Genomic DNA, 10,870 nt, shown 5'->3' on the forward strand with positions numbered 1-10,870 from the left:
CTTTATATATTTTAAGTACTAACCCTCTATCAGACACAGTTGGTAAAGATCTTTTCCCATTGGGTAAGGAGATGGGAAGGATGGAGGAGAAATTGGAGGAGGGAAACATGACCAAAATATATTGTATGGATTTTTTTAACTAAAAAAAAATAAGAACAAAACATTACATACATAATGTATAAAAGTTCTTTTATTAAATTTTTGTTTGTATTTATTTTATGTACATTGGTGTCCTGCCTGCTTGTACGTGTGTGTGTGTGTGTGTGTGTGTGTGTGTGTGTGTGTGTGTAAGGGTGTCAGATCCCTTTGGAACTGTAGTTACAGACAATTGTGAGCTGCCATGTGGGGGCTAGGAATTGAACTTTGGAAGAGCAGTCAGTACCCTTAATCATCGAGCCAGCACTGTATAAAAGCTCTAAAAAGTTGCTTTATATGGCCAGGTGCAATAGCACAAGCCTGTAATCTCAGAACTCTAGGAGACAGAGGCAGGTGGATCTCTGTGAGTTCGAGGACAGCCTAAGGTTACACAGACAAACTGTCTCAAGAAACAAACAAAACAAAAGTTGTTTTTATTTTGTGTTTGTCACTTTAGTTTCCTAGTAATTTCACTTTATTCTATTTGAAGATTTTATTTGTCTCTACTAAACAAAGTAGACAAATTGTCTAATTGGAGACAAGAGGAAAAACAAAACAAAACAGAAACAAGGTGGAAGTCCTTTCTAGGAATTCTAATCAGAAAAGCAGGTGTGGTACAGTGAGCTCATGCGTTCCAGATCTTCCACAAGGAGCGACATGGACAAGTGACTTGCTCAGTGACCTCAGCTCCCAAATACACAAAATGAAATGCATATGTCAGAATCTTTGGAACCATACGTAATAAGCACTGGTCTGTGCATCATTATCCTCCATAATATAAATGTCACAGGATTAGGAACTTAGACAACTTGTATACACTGGTGCCTCTTTAGGGCTCTGTAAAGCCCCACGTTAGCTATTACCATCACTACTATTATTGTTATGTAACACTGACGATGATGATGATGATGATGATGATGATGATGATGATGATGATGATGGTATGTGTCTCATATATAGTAGGTACTCAATAGACAATAACATTCATCTCTTCTCATGTGTGCAGAATATTCTGAAATATTTGGAAACGGTCTTGTTGCCTTAATGCAAACCTCACAGTGACCTGGACCCTGATCCTGGACAGGCAACACACACTGCCCTGACCTTGGGATAGCCCATCTGTTTACAAGTGGACATTTTTCCTGTCTCTCTCTGAAAATTCTCCTCTTGGATATCTGTACAATAAGTAAAAGAATTCTAGGGTAGCCATTGACAGCTATGTTACAGGATGCCACAAAAAAAGCTATTCCAGTCTGTGCAGGTAATTTAAGGAGAGATAATCTGAACTGTTTTCCACAAACAACCAAACACACTGACTTAATCTAAGTCCTTTCTTAGAACAAAAATACTTGAGAGGAGAGTTGATGTAGAAAAAAGAAATTGTTTTTAGAGACAGAGTCTAACTGTGTAATCTTGGGTGTAGCCCAGGGTGGCCTTGAACTCACAGATACCCACCTACCTTTGCCTTCTGAGTGTTGAGATCAAAGGCGGCACTATTTTTTTTTTTTTTTTTTTTTTAAGAAACTGAGAACAATGTCTGCACCACTTAGGTGTTTACAGAATGCAGTTATCTGATTGGTTCTTATAAAGAGGGTCAGTCCCTCTTCTTACCACCTTGGGGATAAACAAAGCAGTTAGTAAAAACTAGAAAGGATTAACTCTCCTTAAATTCCTCTCATTGCCTGGAAGGGCTTTTCTGTGCCATCTTATAACAAAGCTACATTGGCTACCCTAGAATTCTTTCATTTAGCAGACAGATAAATTACAAGGCTATTGAAGTGTGACCCTCTAGTGTGTTGCACCTTAAAGTGGAAAACTTCAAATTCTAAAATCTGCCTACAATTTGCATAAAAGGCAAAACAGAATATTTCAGAAGAAAGTGTCAGAAATACTGTCTGATGCACTAAAAAACTTTCAACCTTGATCACAAACCTTTGTGAGAGAAATACAATGGGCAAGTATGAGGAAAATGTGTGAATAGGATATGGGGTGGGAAAAATATATATCCAAACAAAAAGAATAATATTAGGAAAATGTTCAAAGTGCTATCGCTTGTGTCTAAAGCATAGCAAGGTTCAAAATCCACAGTCACAAATTAAAAGGAGGGATGGTTTAAAAAATGGAAAAGCTGACAGACTTTCCTAAATGGCCCCAGGCTTAGAGAGAGGTTGCCTTTAAGAATGTCAGGCAAACCCCACAGAGAGCCCCAGCAGGCACCTTCAGCAGCTGAACTAACCTCACCCCTTGGCCCAGTTAACCCTCCTGACTCTGGGGAATGTTCCGAGCACAGCCAAAGACTGCACAGTAAGAATAATTTCTCCAGTTGCTGCCTGTGCCCGCGATTGCCTCAGCTCAGCACTTGGTTCCTGAGAAGAGGTCAGTGGCCTTTCTAAGGGTGGCACAGCAAATGTTTTCAGTCATCTACACCTTTGTGTGGATGAACTGCAAGCTCTGACTTGAAAAAGTCTGCCAGCAAAAAGGAGCAGAGAGGCAGGGCATCGGGCACCGTGACTGAGTAAGAAGAGGACGCATCTGCTCACTGGAAGATGCCAATGCTGATGGCAAGCAGTGCCTTTTCACGATTCCCCCTGAAGATTAGCCAGTATGCTCTGATTAATAATGTGGTATGTTGAAAAGGGTTATAGGTGTGTGTGCAGGCACACAATAAATACATGAAAGAGGACTACTAATGTGCATTGACCTCTTGCCATGCACTAAGCATTGTTCTTAGGTTCATTGTACTATTTAATTTCTGAATCATGCTATGGGGGTTAGGGTAAATAGTCTCATTTTATAAGTGAGGAAGCAGGTTTAAAAATGTTTCATAGAGGAAGACAATGCAGCCATTCCTGATGAGACCTGATAGACTAGGATCAGCGGGAAGGGAAGAAGGACCTCCCTTATCAGGGGCTGGGGGAGGGGCATGGATGGAAAAAAAGGGAAGGAGGGTGGGGTTGGGAGGGGAGGACAGAGGAAGCTACAGAGGGGATACAAAGTGAATAAACTGTAATTAATAAAAATAAAAATAAAATGTTCCATAGAGCGAATGACCAGAATGGCAGGAATTCAAACACTGAAGTCAGTGCCACTTTAACCAGTGTGCACCAACATGAGCTGCAATGGATTACACATGCACACAGAGAGACAGACACACACAAGAGCCACACCAAGGGAGTAAAAAAACCCCATTCCAAGTTCCCATTCTTCTGATTTTGCCCAACCTTCGTACACAAAATTTGAGTCAAGAAATGAAGCACAACAGAGGGGGTGGGGAATGAAAGGTAAATACAGTCTTGATGTGTGGAACATTTGTCAAAGGTGGTGATGAGGAACCAAGAAGAAGTTGCCGTGTCACTATGATGCTAACAACAAAACTGCAACCTCCTAAAGCCAAGAAGAACTGATTTCAGTTCAATACAGTTTTGCAAATTCAGAGGATCGTTTATACTTTACGAGGATCGTTGCCTAAAGTCTCTGGGTAGAAAAAAATGTGTTCAGGTCTGTGACAATCATTTACAAGGCGTCCCCTGTTTCCAACTAAAGTGTCACAACTCCATGTTTCTCTAGTCTGTATTTTTTCAAACTGAACAGGAGTGTTATGTGCACAGGAAACATCCAACAAAAGCCTATCAGAGTCCAGAGGGGTAGATATGGCATGTCCATTAAACACCAGCTTTACTCAAAGAGAATCACATAGAATATTTTTTAAACAAGGAAGTACATGTGATTAAATTAGAATAAAAGGCAAAATGTGTGTTTCTAAAATAAAGCCCCAAACTTCAAGTTTAAAATTCACTGCTTTGGGGCAACACAGCTGGACACTGAGGTCTCCCTCCCAAGCCGTTTTCGTTACTTAGAAAGATGTGCACAGAAAGCTATGCAGAAAAGCACAGGTGCAGGTATTTGACCTGCATTGTGGGCCACTGGGATTAATAATTAGAAAAGCACCAGATCAAGGTGGACTGTTATCTTCATGCACCATTACACAGCACTGGTACATCTTTTTAGCTTCGAGTTCATTAACAGCTTATTAGCCTAGTAGGCCCTCAGGAGCCATAGCAGCTAAGGGTGCCTCCTTCCCTCCCTTACTCCTTCTCATGACAGGTATGCTATGCTGCATTTTATTAAACCATTTGATCCCAAAACAAAGACATTTTTCTAGCATTTTTTCAACAAATTAGAATTTAAAAAAAAAAAAAAACTTTTTGAAAGTTGCTTTTGTGTTCTACCATCCCAAACCTTGGCCTCACATATAACTACCCTTCAAAACTTTTTGGAAATGCAAAGCACATCGAATGAACAAATGAAAGGCCTCTTCTTGATCATAGAAAATGAACCCACCTTGTACTTAGAGCACAGCAGAGCTGGCCTTGTCTACTCTCTGAATGGATCATGCCCTCGCCAAGGTGGTGCTACCTTAGGCAAACAGAGAAGTAACTCTGAAATATTTTTAAACTTATTGATCCTGACCCTAGAGCAAATGAGTATCCCACTCTCCCTACAGAACATTAAGCTTGAAAAACTTTGTCAGCCTGGACAAATTGTCTAAAGGAGCTATCCAGCCACTGAACTAGAAGGGACCTTATACCTTTGTTAAGACTCTAGGAAAGCTGAACACAACCCATATGTCCCTCAACAGAAGAATGGATAAAGAAATTATGGTACATTTACACAGTGGAATACTACTCAGCTATTAAAAATCAGGAAAACATGAAATTTGCAGGCAAAGGGTGGAAACTAGAAAAGATCATCCTGAGTGAGGTATCCCAGAAGCAGAAACACACACATGGTATATACTCACTTATAAGCGGATATTAAACATATAATATAGGATAAACATACTAAAATCTGTACTCCTAAACAACAAAGGAGACTCTAAGGAAGATGCTCAATCCTCATTCAGAAGGACAAATGCAATAGAAGCAGGAGAAGACAGGGAACATGACAGGAGCCTTCCTTCCACAGACAGCCTCTGAAAGACTCTCCTGATTGAGATATCGAAGCAGAGGCTGAGACTCATAGCCAAACTTGGGGCAGAGTGCAGGGAATCGTGAAAGAAGGGGAGATAGAAAGACCTGGAGGGGGCCGAAACTTCACAAGGAGACCAACAGAGCTAATAAATAAATAAATAAATAAATAAATAAATAAATAAATAAATAAATAAATAAATAAATAAATAAATGAATGAATGAATAGATAAATAAATAAATAAATAAATCTGGGCCCTCGGGACCCTGAAGAGAATGATACCCCAACCAAGGACAATGCATGGAAAGGACCTAAAACCCATGCTCAGATGTAGCCCATAGACTCAGTCTCCAAGTGAGTTCCCTAGTAAGGGGAACGGGGGCTGTCTCTGGCATGAACTCAATTGCAGGCTCTCTGATCACCTTCCCCTGGGGTGTGCAGCCTTGCACAGAAGAAGACAGTCAGTTCTGATGAAACCTGATAGGTTAGGGTCAGATAGAAGGGGAGGACCCTCCCCTGTCAGTGGACTCTAGGAGGGGCACAGGGGGAAAAAAGGGAGGAAGGGTGGGATTGGGAGGAGATGAGGGAGAGGGCTACAGCCAGCAAACTGAATAAACTGTAATAAATGATTACAAAAGAAAGACTCTAGGCACACTCACAGCGCAGGCATACATGGGCCTTCAACTAATAATTTCCCTTATCAAACTTCTGAAAAGGGCTCTGTGACTTTTTCACTGCACCTTTTGTTAACAGAAGATCTAGTCTAAAAAGAAATATCTATAGGATGCAAAACAAAATGCCAGTCAAGCTCCAAGGCAGGCCAAAGACGGCACATGCATAGGTGCTAACACCAGCGGAAGAGGCTTTGTGAAACTGACTTCAGTAGCTGTGTATTTGGACTCCAGCTGAGGAAATGTGATTCATTCATAGCTAGTAATGTTATAATCCCTGTAACAGGCCGTATCTCAGAACTTCAGTTCTCCCACCATAAATGTGACAGTATTATACTGATTCATCCCAGGTGACTCTCATATAAAGGTCTAACCTTAAAAATATAACCAGCATGAATGCAAATAGATTTTATTTATCCAAATTTTACCAATCATAGGCAAACTCCTTCAATCTACTCCTGCTCGGGGAAAAACCAAACCAAACCAAACCCACACATTCTTGTCTCACTCTATCACTCCACAGGCTCCCATTTGTAGGAATGTTTAGCCCAGTGGGGTGGAAGGTCACACAGTCAAAGATCAGCATATATTCTGCTTTGGGATGTTTGCTTGATTAAGTGAGCTTCACCCAACATGGAAGATGGCTTGCACTTAAGGAACCATCAAGTCAGCAGAACGCAGTGAAATTGAACCTCAGTGGCTCACTCTCACAAATCAAACACATAAGCTGTGCCATTGTGCACACTGTGTACAGATATACACATGCAAAGAGAATTTGTACTCCACACATTTAGTTTCCAATAACCCAGCAGTTAGCAGGAAAGCACATTGCAGTTCTTCCACTGTATTCTGTTTGGGTGAGAAGGAAGCACTCCAATTTCATGGTGTGTGGAAGAGGGAACCCATTTGAGTTGACAAAATTCACCATAGTGATTCTTAAAAGTGGAATTTCTGTATCCTGTAATCAGGAGTTGCTGGGTATTTGATTAAATACCCCAGGCATTTGATCCCCAGCTCTACTGCCATTTCTTCCCTGATTATCAAGCTAGAAAAATTAAACCCAAAAACCCAGATAAACAAAATGTATATTTTAATACAGAAATGCTTTTACCTGCTATCCTGCTGTGAATGAAATGGGCCAAGCTCTCAAAATGTTTGTCAGCTTAACTCGCAGTTGGTGGCACTGTGAAAATGTAGCCAGGCGGCCTTATTGCTACTTCTGTCCTTTAGCTGCCAAGTGGAATACAATAGAAACATCAAAGAGAAATAGAAGAGAGGGGGAGTCCAGAAAGACCCCAAAGGATGATGAGAAACAAGCAAATAAAATATTTCCAAGCTGAAGACATTGTATTCTGCCATGTTGGCATCTCCGACAGCTCAAACACTAAAGACAAGCATGCCTCACTGAATTTTCACTTCCCCAAATTTTCTAGGAAATATTCACCTTGAAAAATCCATAAAACGTGCTTAACCTAGAACGAAAATGGCTGCACCATACCGCTCAGATATAAATAACAAATATTCAGTATCTCATGAGAGATTCCACTTTAATATTCTGGGTAGACATGAACAGACTGTTTTCATTTTGGTTTCCACAATATGTGTGCCAAATGAAAAGCGCTAGACACTAGTGCATTCTGAACTGGGTGCACAGGTTTCAGTAACTGTTCTCAGGTTTAGGTCCTGTGTCATCTCACCTTTGGTGGTTGTACTTTTTACTCTTCTCACAAAGTCACTTCACTATTGGAACAGTGCACATTCGGTTATTACTCATCACAAAAATCTCTATTTCCTATTTGAACCTCAAAGCACTCAAAAGGATGCTATTGTCTTTGGTTTGTTCACTTTGAAGAATTTATACACCGGTTATTAAACCTCAGCAAGGAGTAAAAAATAGCATGGCCTTTGTCCCCAAAGAGCTGTAATGTATACCATTTTTGCTTCATTTTTATTCTTTGTATGTAATTCTGAGTTATACATGCTAATGAATACGGAAAAGAGTAAAAACATTTTGATTTCTACATAAAATCATTAAACAGACTAGTTTTAAACATTTCAAAGGAGCCACAGTTCAGACAAGGCATGTGAAGCATGCTGGAACAGTAATCGAATTAAACGCAGTTTCATGGCACACGATAAAATCTTACCTCATTAAATGGAAAATCCAAAAACTTTCAGTTATTCTGTGAACAATTCTGTGCCCGCTGGTGGGTTGTGTTGCACAGAACAGTGACACGGGGTACAACCAGAGTCAGCATACTGTGTAGGTGACCAAGTTTCAGTAAAGATTGTACGCAGCCTTTAGTGATTCAGCCAAACTAAAACGTTTAGGCTAAACAAAAGAGAATGAGGGTTTTTTTTAAAGTTGTCAATTAAAAAAATATCAATGCCAAGATCATCATGTTCATTACTATAAACTAGCAAGCCTTTTGTAGTTTGACATTTTATAGTCAATTTCTGATTGCACAAATGAGTTTCTTTCAGCTATATCTCCTGCTAGCCAGATTAACGTGGTCACTTGGCTATTTTCTGTTTTTAAGCACGAATAACCCTTTCTGGGCATCAACTCTGCTCAAATTCATTGTATTTTCAAAAATTTCCCACATCACTCCCCAGGAGGAAGACAACATGACAGAACCAGAACCCAGGCCCCAGGACTGAATACGTGGGCACTGCCACTGACAGATGAGCATGCCATCATGTGAGCCAAGCCTAATTGCTACAATTATGCTTTTGTTTAGAAAGTAAGTTGAACATTATCTATTATAACTTGATATATATATGCATGTGTGCGTTGATAGCAGGTTTTCCTACATGCAACATCCTCTGCTTCTTGCAGTCAGCTCAGACTTTGTCTCTTCTTACCTTGTTGAGAGACGGAAGAGCAGCTCATAATAGGATGAGCGATGTGTAAAATGTTCTTCAGCTGACTTAACACAGGATTTATAGTTGCCAAACCAGGAACACCTCTGCCTGTGCAGATGGACTGCTAAGTGATGCGGTAAAACAACCAAGGACTTAGGAACAGCTTTGGTTTTTTTCCTTTCAACTTTCAGACATCCAGAGGAAACTGTAATGTAAACACACACGCAAGTTGAGTGTGTGTCTAAAAGCCACAGTACAAATTATATGGGGAAAACAGAATTTAAGCATAAAGGTTAGTGATAGGCTCCTACTTTTAAGTGAAATTACTTGAATGTTGGGACTGTTTTCCTTAGAAATTAACAGGTTATTGTATTCATATCAGGAATTTAGGAGGGAGAGGTCCACATTATATGATACATTTATCCCCCCACACACACACACAAAAGCTGAATCTGAACTACAAAGGGAATGCCGAACAATTGTGCTATTTTTTTTTAAATTTACAAACACACTTTTATGCAAATCTATGAAAACTGAATGATACCAAACTATATGCTCAGATTATCACTAAATTTCCACACTTACAGTTTGGAGAAGTTAGCATTTTTTTTTTTGAAGTAAAGTGTCATGTCACACTTGTTTCCAATCTAAATTTAGTCTCTGTTCCTTGTGCCATATTTCCTCAGGCATGAGAAGGAAAATCAATGCCCCTACTCACCTTTGGAAGAATTTCACTGCCAAGTCTCCACGGTTCTATGGGATCCAATAATCCGTGGCTCAGTATCGATTTTTTCTGTGACACCTGTAGAAACAGCCTCTCCTTCCTTTCTAACAAAATACAGCGACAAAGACTGTGTAGATTCTGAACAAATTAAGCGTATAGGCTATTAAGCACAACTTAATCTTCTAAGGAGAAAGGGTTTGTATTTTCTGAAGCTGTTAACGTTGCTAGCTTTTTTCCTAAACCACTTACCAACCATTAAAGATAATGTGAGTATTGGTTTTGAAGAGAGTTTCAAGGTAATATTTTTCTTAGGTTTCTCACAGTGGAGTCATATCACCAATAACTTATCTCCCCCCCCCTTCCCCACAAACCAGATACTTTGGAGGAAATAGACAATTGATTTAAAAAAAATATCAAAGTTCAAGTTTTAACTTTTAAAAGACAACTCTAAATTCAAGTTGGTTTTAATATATGAAAAACCATGATCTTGCTTTTAAGATTTAAAGCTTAGAAGTTTGGTGAGGTACAGAGAGTCTGGGAAAGCCTGGGTAGGAGTATTTGTCAAATTCTAAGAGAGATTGGTTTGGGTATTAAGGTGTGTTTTAAGTCTTAAGCCACCAGCTTCCCCAATTTCCTCGGCAGGCCTAAGTACAAGAAAAGAAAAACACAGGCAACAGTTCAAGTTTCTAGCTCCCTTCACACACCTGGTTTCAATCTCACAGGTACCTCAGTCACCCTGGGCAGCTGTCTCTGGGGCATGTCTGAGTACATTCCCTGCAGCCATCCTGTGCGGAGTGCAAAGGCGGCTGTTAAAGCACTTCCTCACTCACTCCAGGAGCCTGAGATCTGCAAAATAAAAGTGCACTGTTAACAGAGATGCCCCTCTGCATTTGCTATCCCAGTAAAACAGAGGGAGGAGACCGCAAGGCAGGATGCCTCTCGCGATGTAGGTGACATCTTGGTTAAAAGTGACATGACCAAGGCAGCACTCTGACAGATTTAGCGTTAAGACCTGACAGATATAAGCCCGCAAGAACCTCCCTGCCACACATAGTTAAGCTCACATAAAAACCTTGATTTGATAGTCCCTTGATTAGCTTTTGCTACACTCAGTGCTACCCCTTTCAAGTTCATTATAAATTATGCTACTCATCACATTATCGTCAATTTCGGGTCCATTTTACTAGAACGCAGTCATTTCAACCATTCATCAAACCTGTGAACAACTTTCAGTTAAAGAATTAGATCAATCCACATTCCAGTTCTCAAGGGAGAAGTTCCATTGTTTATCAGGCCATGTCTACACTGGCTGAGCAAAGCGCTCTGTTCAGAAGGAGAAGCGCCTTTGGCAGCTAGAGTCCACATAGCTGACCCATGGATGATCAGGAGGTGCTCCTGTACCTAATTACCCAAGTATAAGGAAATCACTGAGCGTCACGTGAGGATGACCCCTGACAACGAGGAAGTGTGACGTGACTGTTGTTCTAATTGGTTTACAGTGCAATCA

The 10,870-nt window shown here is 40.3% G+C and overlaps 1 long non-coding RNA gene across 3 annotated transcripts in view; it reads right to left on the bottom strand.

Annotated features, from left to right (window-relative positions):
- Positions 1-10,201, bottom strand: part of LOC129691762 (uncharacterized) — a 65,854-nt gene extending 55,653 nt beyond the window's left edge. For 2 of the 3 annotated variants that reach the window (XR_008722549.1, XR_008722547.1), the window contains exons 1-5: positions 10,068-10,201; positions 9,358-9,467; positions 8,640-8,844; positions 7,922-8,106; positions 6,886-7,004 (exon numbers count right to left, since the gene is read on the bottom strand). This is a non-coding gene — a long non-coding RNA (uncharacterized LOC129691762). The remainder of the gene's footprint in view (positions 1-6,885; positions 7,005-7,921; positions 8,107-8,639; positions 8,845-9,357; positions 9,468-10,067) is intronic. The other variant, XR_008722548.1, reaches the window with a different exon arrangement.
- Positions 10,202-10,870: the final 669 nt, after the last annotated feature.

This window comes from Psammomys obesus, unplaced genomic scaffold, assembly GCF_907164565.1.
Source record: "Psammomys obesus unplaced genomic scaffold, mPsaObe1.curated_primary_1811, whole genome shotgun sequence".
Lineage (NCBI taxonomy): Eukaryota > Metazoa > Chordata > Mammalia > Rodentia > Muridae > Psammomys > Psammomys obesus.